We start from the raw sequence: 10,593 nt of genomic DNA, 5'->3' as shown, positions 1-10,593 counted from the left end.
TCACAGCAGAGTAGAAGCAAAACAGAAAAATGTCTGATATATATAAATAAAACGAGCAGGACGCACTTTTTTGTAACTGTCAGTAACTCAAGGACATTTTTCTTTTTGCTGAGTTGAATCTTTTACTAAATGATCATGATGTCATGAACTGAAGTAGTGTTCATTTGATATTTAAAGAGTTTGAGTGCTACTGATACCAAATGTTTCACTGGCTCTTCATTATGTGGCAGAGCAACAGCTGATTTATACAAACTACTAATCAAAATAAATCATACAGACAAAATCTGTGGAAACGGGACTTCATCATCATCTTTAGTTCTGTGGGGTGAGTAGAAAACATTCTCTCAGTTCTCTGCCTTAGAAAGCTTTCCTTTCACCACAGCTGAGCAAGCTTCAGTGGAACTTGTAGATAATCTCTCTGATATGACTGGGGGGACTTCCCAGTTTGCTCAGGAGTCACTGGGCACCTGGACCACTGACATGTTATTCTGTAATGTTTGTGAAAGGATTTACATGTCAGCTAGGCTTTCCATACTTCGGTTTTTGGGACCCTTGCTTCTTCCTTCAACATCTTGTTCAGGTTACCCCCCTCTAAGATTTAAAACTAACGATAGGATGCGTGAGAGTGCCACTGTCAAACAGCTCATTTCCTTCAAAAATAATCTGCTGTTGATCTGAAACAGACACAGAAGATAAAAGTGAAGAATACACACCGACTGTCAAGCAAGGCTGAACATTTCTGCAGAACAACTGAAAAGACTCAAGCATCATTTATCAATTAAAATTATGAAAAAAATAAATCAATCTCCAAGGAGATCACGTGATGCACCGACTTGATGCTAAATTACTGTAAAGTTGTGCATTGGTTAATGGTAATCATGTGACTGATGCAACCCAGATCCTTTTATTTAGCAAAATTGGGATTAATAGTTACAATTTATTGTTGAGGGGCCAATTGTTCCCCGGTAACAAGTGAACCACCTAAGCCCAGGATAAACCTGGAAGTTACATGGATAAGACGAAAATCCTGCCTCGTACAGTCCTCTGGCGGAAGACCTTTTTTTATTTTTATTTTGCACAAACTGTAAATACCAACTTGTCTTAAATTCTCAAAATATTAATTACTTGTTTTTATTATTATTTTTTATTACTGCTATTTTCTTGTTATTTTCTTCTTAATATAACTGCACACTTTCTAATGTGTGAGGAGCACAAGCCAAAGAATTTCATTATGGATAAATGTGGCTACACTGTTTATCTGTACATGACAATAAAACTTGAAACTTGGATTGAATTTTACAAACTTTAAGGACTTTGGTCAATAGGACTGCGAGAGCTGCTATAATAATGTTTAGTATATCTGAAGCCAGGAAAGAAATCAACAAAAAAAATACCAACTGTGGAAGTGAACAAACTTATCAATATGACAATTCTAGCGTCAAGACACGGGGGAAAGTGACGGATTATAATTGAGGTATTTGAATTGACATTTCGAAGAAAGTTATATGTTTTTATTCCATCAGCTGAAGTCTCATGGGGTTTAACAGTTTCCGAGCAAATAAAGAATAAATATTTAAAAAAAAAAAGTGAATTCATACTTAGGATTAGCCGGCATGAAAATTTTACATAAGGTCAGAAAGAAGGCTATAAATATATGCTCTGTTTGAGAACCGTGCATTAATTCTTGTTAAACAATAAAGTTGTTATATAATAAGAGTGAATCTAAAAATTCATCTTTCTATTGTCTGCACACAGAGTTCTCAGGGATCCTAAGGAGTGTAATCTGGAACCTAGCCAGCATAAGTTTTCATGGCAATATATACTAGTGAGAAGTGAACCACAAAGAAGCATATACGTCTGTGCTTGTTAGCTAATTTTACTGCTTCAGAATTTTCCTTAAATACAACACAATGAAATGCATCTGTATAATTGTCTAGAAATGCACAGACATATAACACCACAGCTCAAGGGTAAAATGTCACATTACAGCAAGCTTTCACTCTGTCTTTCAGAGCTTTTACCTGAGATATCCAACATATATGAAAAACAGTGCCTTATTTTTTTTCCTTCAGATGTTTCATGGTCATGCTGTTAAACTCCTCATCAGTGTTGCACACATCGATCCACTTCGTTTCACCCCTTAGTCCTTGAACCTTGACCCAGTAGACCGTCCCCATTTTTAGCTTTTTGGGATGAGAATTTCTGTGCTCCTTTAGAGTCTGTCAATAATAATGGTAACGACACTGACACAAGTTGTCTGCGCTCAGCAGACATCAGAGTCTGATGCCAGAGGGCTGAGGATGCTTTCAGTTTCACCTAAATTCTTCTTATTTTTCCAAGTTATGCTCTGTCGTTGGTACAAAGATCATCAACGCAGTTTTGAAAAGCGACAGAACCCTGTCATTTCGAAGCGGAATAACCTATGGATGAAAGGTCTTTTTGAAATCCAAAATCTCTGGGGATAGTGAAGGCATTACTCACCACTCACTATATTAAAGCTTTAAAAAGTCATGTTTTTTTTATTTATTTATTATTTTTCAGCTGCTTTTTCATTTTCAGTCTAATACATGCGTAGAGAGACTGGGGTCTGGCATCGTTGAATCATTGAAGCATGAAGAAGGCACTAAACTGAGATGAACCAATGTTCTTTGTACAAACAACAGACAACTTTAAACTAGGTGTATGGAGAAGAGACAGACTTTATAGGTTCATAGAACAGATACATTACATTTTGTAAGATTTTTTTTTTTACTTTTGCCTTTGACAGTTTAGCTTTTCAAATAATTTCACTTCACATCAGCCTGAGCAAACAAAGAACATGTTATAAATGCTTTGAAAGAACTTGTTGTTCCTGGAAACAAATACACACCAAACAAACCCTAACAGCACAATTGTCTCTGATCCTGTGAGTCAGGCTGAAAATATCTGACAAGTTCAACCATTAATATGTGTTGAGTGACTTTTTCAGGTCCACTGACACCAAGTTTCACTTTCTATCTCTATCACATTTGCAAGAATTCACACGTCACCTGTACAATCAGGTGTGTTTCTATTGCAGTTGTTTGCAAAAATGTAAGACACACGTTATACAAAATATAGAGGAATACACAATTTATTCTTGCTATAAATTAAAATGGTGCACATGTGGTGAACTTGTTTTAAGCTTCAAGAGAGGAAGTTTAACTAGTTTTTGTGGCAAAGAAGCAAAAAGCAAACAACAAACAAAATCACAAAAATTGGATTTTCAAAACATCCATACCCTCAACATCATAGAAAGCCTTCTTTCAACAGAGATCTTCCTATATATGATGAGCAAACTTTACCTGCCACTTCAAGAACAGGCACATAAATAATTGTAAAAAAGTAAAACAGAAGTTTGTGATTTGGAAGTTGAATAAAAGTTTATTACAGTTGGACCTGCGCAGCATCTAGTTGTGTTATTAAAATGATAACTTCAGAGATTCCATACTTCGATTTTTGCCAGTCTTGTCCCCCATCCCACTGTTTTCATCAATAGGTCCACCTCCTCCAGGAAGCTTCATTAACATGTGGATGACAGACATGTGCTGGATTCCATAGTCAGACAGAAGGGCATCATCGTCATTCAGCATCTTATCTACGAAAATCAGCCACAGATGCTTCTCTCCTGCACACACACACACACACACACACACACACACACACACACACACACACACACGGGGTTACTTTTAATAATTAATAGTATGTTCAGTGTTTTAGTTTGCAGCTATAAACTACGTACAGAGTGTAAGTTTGGTAATTGGAGGCTTTCTAAAATCACTGATGGTAGAAAACACATTTAATGACAGCTTAACCTAAAAACAAAGCTTAATGGTAATCATGAAGTACACATACTTGAGCAATGTAGTGTGTTTAGCCAGATGTTTAGTATCTTTTTCTTTTTTTCTTTTTTTCTTTTTTTTGTGTACTGTTACATTTTTGTTCTCATTGACAAACAGTTGATCTATTAAACTGTGCTGCATAATGGCACCTAATTTAGCTTTAAATTTGACAGTAACACGTTATTGCTGCTTCCTTGTTTAATGTAAATATAGAATGTTAACTTGTAAAGAAGCGTTATAATGTTTTCATATGTAATAAAGCTTGGTCTCGACCCAACACAGTTTAATTTGTATCTTTTTTTAGAAAACCTTTAAACAGTGTTAATGTGCATCAATAAAACTACATTTCAGACGGTACATTGCTATCTGTTGTCTTCTGCCATCAGGTCGGGAAAAGCGCGTTACTCGTGTTTCGGCCAGAGTTTTTTACCTCCAAAGTCCGGAAATTTCTCCCATATTTTTTCCTTCAGCTGTCGCACTGTCATGTTCTTAAACTGCTCCTCGGTTCTGCATAGGTTGACCTTCACCTTCAGACCCCTGGGTTCCTGAACAATAACTTGGTGGTTCCTCTCCATTTTGTGCTGACTTGTGTGTCACTGACTGTGTTCCTAAAGTTGTTGCCGCGGACACTGGTAATGGCCCTTCAAGTTGTTGTTCACGATTTGGGTCTAACACTAACAGATGAGTGACGATACTCTTCTACTGTTATTATTGGTGGGATCGAAGGCGTAACGTCCAAAGGTTGAAAAAACACCCTAAAGGAACAAATGACTATTCTGACCGCACCACCAAACAAATTTGACGCCAAATTGACATCTTATCCGATATCGCAAGTTGCTGTTTCTGCCCTGGTCTCGACGTTAGTAAAGTGAGGCGACTGCGTGAAGACACGAATGTACGACCGTGCCTTCCTGATTTCTTTGCGTTGGGTTTTGACTTCTTCTCTTCTTATATCAGCCCTGATGTAGTATTGTTTGATGGGTGACACCTGTCGTTCAGGAGGAGACTTCAGCGGCCACATGCCCTGTAAATTGTAATTTGGCATGTAGACTGGAGCAGCCAGGGGATCTACTGTTCTATCTCCTGAGTCATAGAAATAAATGTCAGACATTTTCAAAGACTCGATATGACTGTGAAACAATTGCTTCAAATATTTAAGCATTTAAGTTAAAAAAAAATTGCTTTGTAAAGCTCCCCCCCCTCTCAGTTCCACAATATTTTACACACAGTAAAAAATGTATTATCAAATCCATAATCAAAAATGCTGCTTATATGTAAAAGCCTGAACAATATTAAGTCACTCTATTTAAAAAAGCTGGCTCCATAATGCAGCTTAGTTTTGCTTTAGATCCAGCATGGCATTGCAGCTTCATTGCTTATGCAGGGTGCTGACTTGTAATGAAGTGTTATTACTTTTCTGCAAATAATTAAACTTCCGCCACCACAGCAAATCAAGCAGGTGTGACTTCTATGTAAACCTTGGAGCAATCTGTTGCTAGAAAAACTTCAAAACTAAAAATCCAAATGCTGCATTAAGTGCTATTGCCATCTGCTATTGTGGAAGCTATTGGTATTTAAATTCTCTGTTATTTTACCACAGAGAAGAAAATCCTGTGGTCCTTAGAAACGTGTCTTATTTTTTCGCTCATAAGCTGTTCCTCAGTGTTGCTCAAGTCTGTCATCGCTTTTTTAACCTCTTAGTAAATAAACCACAAGGAGTAGAGGTAGTGGAGGTAGGCCAGTTTAAATACCTGGGGTCAACAATAAAAAAAAAAATTGCTGTGCACAAGAGAGGTGAAGAAAAAAGTGCAGGCAGAGTGGAGTGAGGCCTTTTACATTTTTTTCCTCCTTTTTTTCTTCTATTCGAAGATTAGCAGCATGACTGAAAGTTGCAGTAGACTCTGCCACCTCTTCTAATACTTATTAAGGTGGGACCCTACACACTGAAAAAAAGGGACTGGCCATCTCTTGGATTTATGTAAGCATCTTGCATGTATTTAACACAATTGCCTCATGTTTTAAAGTTAAATGTAACTATATAGTGTAAAAACTACATGATATGCAGAAAGGGTGTATTAAATTGTTCATATCATGTTCAGGTGAAGTAAGTTAATAAGATAGCAACGTTAAATCTCGTGAAACCACGCGTGATTTCATCTCGCGGGCTTTGGATCGTGGTTTAAAAAAGGCATCCATCTCAGTCAAGTCGAGCAGCCAACTCTACGTTTTTGGTATGTCTTGATTTTTTGAATTAATTTTTACCATATTTCAGCCAAATGTAGTTAAACGTCTAAAGTGCCGCCATGTAACATGCTAAAAAAGAGCCGTTAGCTTATTTGCTGTTTTATCTGTTGTCAAAGAATTGGCGCTTTTTCATTTGAATTTGTCTTTGGCACAAGAGCCGTAATATCACATTAAACCTAATTACGAGGCACTCATAACATAATTTGGTTTTCTGTGTGAATAGATTTGCCAACTGACTCTTCAGTTACATTGTGTATTTACTGCACCGTGGTGTTAGTGAGATTTTGGACATTGAACAGCTTTAGCTAATATCATCAGCGGCATTATGCTAGCTTACATCCCTACCCCTCCTGCCCTCACCTGCTGTCCTTTTCTTTTTGTTTTTGTTTTTTTTGCTGCACATTGAGAGACGACCTCTATTCTGCATTTCACCAGGAGTCAGCTGATGGATTGTGGGTTCAAGGTGTTATGGTAAGAAAGTATATTCTATTTTCGTTTCTGTAACTTAATTATAATAGGTTTTTTATAATTATTAGGTGCATGCATACTCACCCTATTAATACAACTGAGAGATCCAAAATCTGCCATAGGTTTAACTTATACCTGTATGTATTGCCAGAAAGGTGATTACTGGACTCGCATTAATGCACACTTGAACTGAAATGAGGTTGTAACTTGTGGGTTGTTGGGTTGCAAATCAGAAACAAACATCTTTGGATTTTTTTAATCCCATAAGATCTGGAAACACAGTTTTTATTCAACAAAACATTACTGATTAACCAAGCACAGTGCCTGCTGTTATTTCAAAATAATTTTATGTCATTTCAGATGAAATGCAGCATTCCAGTGCATCCCAACCATGCATACAGTCAAGGTTTCTGACGGAGCTGAGTTTCTCTCTGGCAGTCTGCTGAAAGTGTTTGCAAAGTGATCGGGGGAACAGGGCACAAAGCTAATGGATGTAGCTGCCATTATGACAGTAAGAACTTTAAAATTCTTTAACTACAAAGTGTATATGTATTGCATTAGGTCAGTAAAAGATTTTTATGCTACATCCATTGAAACCGTCAACTATTACCTGTGAGTACTGATTCCACTAAAAGGATGCCATAATTTTTGTCATGCATTTACTGGCCCACTGAGAAAAATTTATCTTTTTAAAAAAATAAATGTTCTGGAAACTATATATCCATAAAGTTGATGTCAAACAGGAACTTTTGATATTGCTTTGTAGATGCTGGTGTTGCATGTTGACTGGTTTAAAAAGTCAAGAGTTTTTGTCTGGGATCATTTTCTTCTGTGCTACTGAAAAGTTCACAAATCTCTGTTTTCTTTGTTATAATACTTTAGGATGACATTAATGCTCGGAGTCCCTCATCAAAGTGCTCTGCATCTGTGTGAAAGACAATTGCAACATCTTGGTGCAGGAGTTCATGGTGAGTGTTTTATGAGTAGATTGTGGATTTGCAACATTTAAAAATGCATTTAGTTATCCACTTGATCCTCATTGGACTGGTTAGGACCAGTAGTCCTCTTTAATAATTTGAAGTTCACATGAGGCCTGGTAGTGAACTCGGCCGCCGGCCCTTGAGGCCCCACCCCCACCCCTGTATTAGGGGTCACATCAGTGTGAAAAAACTTTAAATTTGTCATTCTAATGAACAAAGAAAAATCCCCCCAATATTTACATTAGCTTTTGTTTGAAAAAAAAAAAAAAAGACCAACTGACCAACAGCTAACCAAATTGTGGGGCTGAAAGTCTAAATTCTAACATCTTCTGAGTGACATAACCTGGATTTCTGATGGGCCGGTGTCTTTCTAACAAAAACTAATGTAAAGCATTTGAAATTATTATGTTTTTCACCCTCTCTTAGAAACTCTGTTAGACCATGAATGGCAGCATGGCAGGCCACTCTTTGGCTATAGCTATTTACTATGTTGCTTGCATTGGTTTAAATTACTCTAACATTAGAACTGGTAGATTCAAAAGAGATGAGTTTAAAAAGGAATCTTAAAGAAATGTTTTGTGTTTAACCAGGACTTGACTGAGGCCACTGCACAGATTGAGAAAACCACAATGAACATCTGTCTCCAGAGGATGCACCAGGCAATGACTTTTCTGATGTTGTTCTTCAAGATCTGGATAACGTGACCTTTGCAGTAGCCATGCTGTTTGGACCTTTTTTATTCCTTCAACATGAGTTACCCATCACAACTCTGCTACACTTTTGAGGTGATTCAAAGGGTGGTAATGGAGTTGGATGCAACTCAGCTCTCAAGAAAAGCTCACAACTAAGACAAAACTGCTCCTGCAACGAAGCTCACTGTTACGCATGTGAGGTGACCAGCTCTAGGTGAGAGGACATTTAAATCTCACACTTGTTCTGCTGCATTTTTGAAGCTCAATTCCAGGAACGGATCGCAGGGTTCATTTTTATATACTCTGCAACTGCCATGAGGACAAGCCGTTTTTTTTGTTGTTTGTTTTTCCTTTTGCTCTGTACAAGTTCTGTTTGTCTGTTTGGCAGCATTTTTAAATTTCTCTTTGTATTTTTTCTTTCTTTTACTAGTGAAGAGATGTAGCGTGAACAGTTATACAGTCTAAATATCCCATATGGGTCGTGTGAAATGGTATTTTCAGTTTCATTCAGTTGAAGTAAAGAACGTTGAATATTTCTAAGTGTGCTGTTTTGAACCAAGATGTCACAGTATGATCAGTGCTGTAATTTTTGACAGTCACTGTATCAATGTTATTTTTGCGTCTCTTGAATAAAGGTTTTGACCTGCAAGTGCTAATTTCTTTAGTTATTGGGGTAAAATGGGTAGTGTTAATAGGAAGGTGTTTGCCAATTCAGTAACCTAATTTAATGTTAATGGAAACTAACATTACCTCAAATTGTTTAGTTATAATTGTTGTTTAACTGAATCTTGAGGTCAGAGGCCTTAAATAGAATGTTTTGATTTGTTCTTTCCCAACATTTTTCAAAAGAAACCGTCTAATTTCTTTACTGTGATTGATTCCAGAGAACACAGAAGAACTGACATTATTTAACTGTTGATTTATATAGATTCAGTGGAGGAGTAATGTCAGTTTAATTCTTTACCTACTGTCAATGCAGTGAAATTAGACATTTTGTTTTGAAAGGTTACTGGTGGATGCCAGCAACCATCTTGGAAGAGAACAATACAATCTGTTATAAGGCCTCCATTTGAAAATTGTGTATTTGATACTAGAATATAATAGCAAAATGTAATTTGAAGATAACATGTAGTATTTAAGTGACCAAGTAGTATTGGGTAAAAGTTATTGAATCGTGTTGGGATAACGTGAGAAAATTGTGAAGGATTAAAATATTCCAAGAGCTCAAATTACTTCATCAAAACATGTTTAAGTCACATTTTATCAACACAAATTGCACAGGTTTATTGAACATGAATAAATTGTGTTAATTTAACTCAATTGTTTAAGTTGCTGCCGAAGCAAAACATCTGTGTGCAACAAATGTCCACCATTGAATTAAGTAAATCCAACAACATATTTTTTTCAGTGCAGATCGTCAAGCTGTTGCTTTGCCGGGGTGGATTTCTAGCTGCCGGACTGAGGTTGTTTCACGCCTGTATGAAGCTTATACGCAAGTTCAATAAGGAAGACGTATCTTTCTGCTCCAAGATGCTGCCGCATAAATCTAAGCTTGATTAATTCCACTTTCCCATGCCGTCAAGCATTTGTGTCGTCACTGGTCTAGTCCAATAACCTTCTCCTGGCCTTCTCCAGGCCGTCAGCGTTCATGCCGCCACATACTTTAAATCTTACTGCGCATCTGTCTTTTTCCTTCACTGTCACCTTCGTGCTACGTTTTAGTTGGTCTCATTCATTTTGATCAACCATTGCGTAATCCACGATCCCATCATAATCATACTGGAAACGCTTGTGTAAAAGCAGAATTTGCTGGTTGTATAACGCAGATTCAGCCCGCATTCATGTCATCATTTAATCATGAATGCCCTACATCTGTTTTTCATAGTATGTAGGGCGATCTGTTTAGCTATTTCATCCATATGAGCCATTCATTCAGGGAAGTTCATTCAGTCCAGTTTTATCATACAGTCCAGTATAATCAGCCTTATGTTTGATAAAATAAAAACAAACCGAAAAAAATTTCTTTACTCAAAAAAGTGAAATTGCCTGGTTAGAGTTACAAGAGTCTAACTTGTAATTTGATTAAAATAAGGTTATGGTTCTATGGTGAACATAATTGCTTCATGTAGGATCTGCATGAAATTCAACAAATTAATTTATTCTTGTTGAGATGACGTGATACAATCTAGCAAGGGTGTCTTGATGCATGCTCAATGATCCAGGTATAAATCCCCAAAAGTTGATTCTGTTCATCTGGATGTTACGGAGCCCCACAAGGGACATGGGAGGAAAAAAAATGAAGATAAAAAAAAATGGTGGGTAACAGATGTCTTCGAAAAACGTTGG

General features: G+C 37.0%; 2 long non-coding RNA genes across 2 annotated transcripts; one reads left to right on the top strand and one right to left on the bottom strand.

Moving 5' to 3' along the window:
- Positions 1 to 2,681: 2,681 nt before the first annotated feature.
- On the bottom strand, positions 2,682 to 4,793 carry LOC112431051 (uncharacterized). The gene is made up of 2 exons (XR_003022316.2): positions 4,294 to 4,793; positions 2,682 to 3,646 (listed from the first exon to the last, which is right to left on the bottom strand). It is a non-coding gene; the product is annotated as an uncharacterized LOC112431051 (long non-coding RNA).
- Positions 4,794 to 5,808: 1,015 nt separating this feature from the next.
- LOC143416487 (uncharacterized) lies at positions 5,809 to 8,896 on the top strand. The gene is made up of 4 exons (XR_013096866.1): positions 5,809 to 6,578; positions 6,936 to 7,086; positions 7,458 to 7,543; positions 8,146 to 8,896. It is a non-coding gene; the product is annotated as an uncharacterized LOC143416487 (long non-coding RNA).
- The last annotated feature ends 1,697 nt before the right edge of the window (positions 8,897 to 10,593 follow it).

This window comes from Maylandia zebra, linkage group LG3, assembly GCF_041146795.1.
Source record: "Maylandia zebra isolate NMK-2024a linkage group LG3, Mzebra_GT3a, whole genome shotgun sequence".
In the NCBI taxonomy this organism is placed as follows: Eukaryota; Metazoa; Chordata; class Actinopteri; order Cichliformes; family Cichlidae; genus Maylandia; species Maylandia zebra.
Note: the sequence above shows the minus strand (reverse complement) of the source record. Positions and strands in the feature narration are given on the sequence as shown.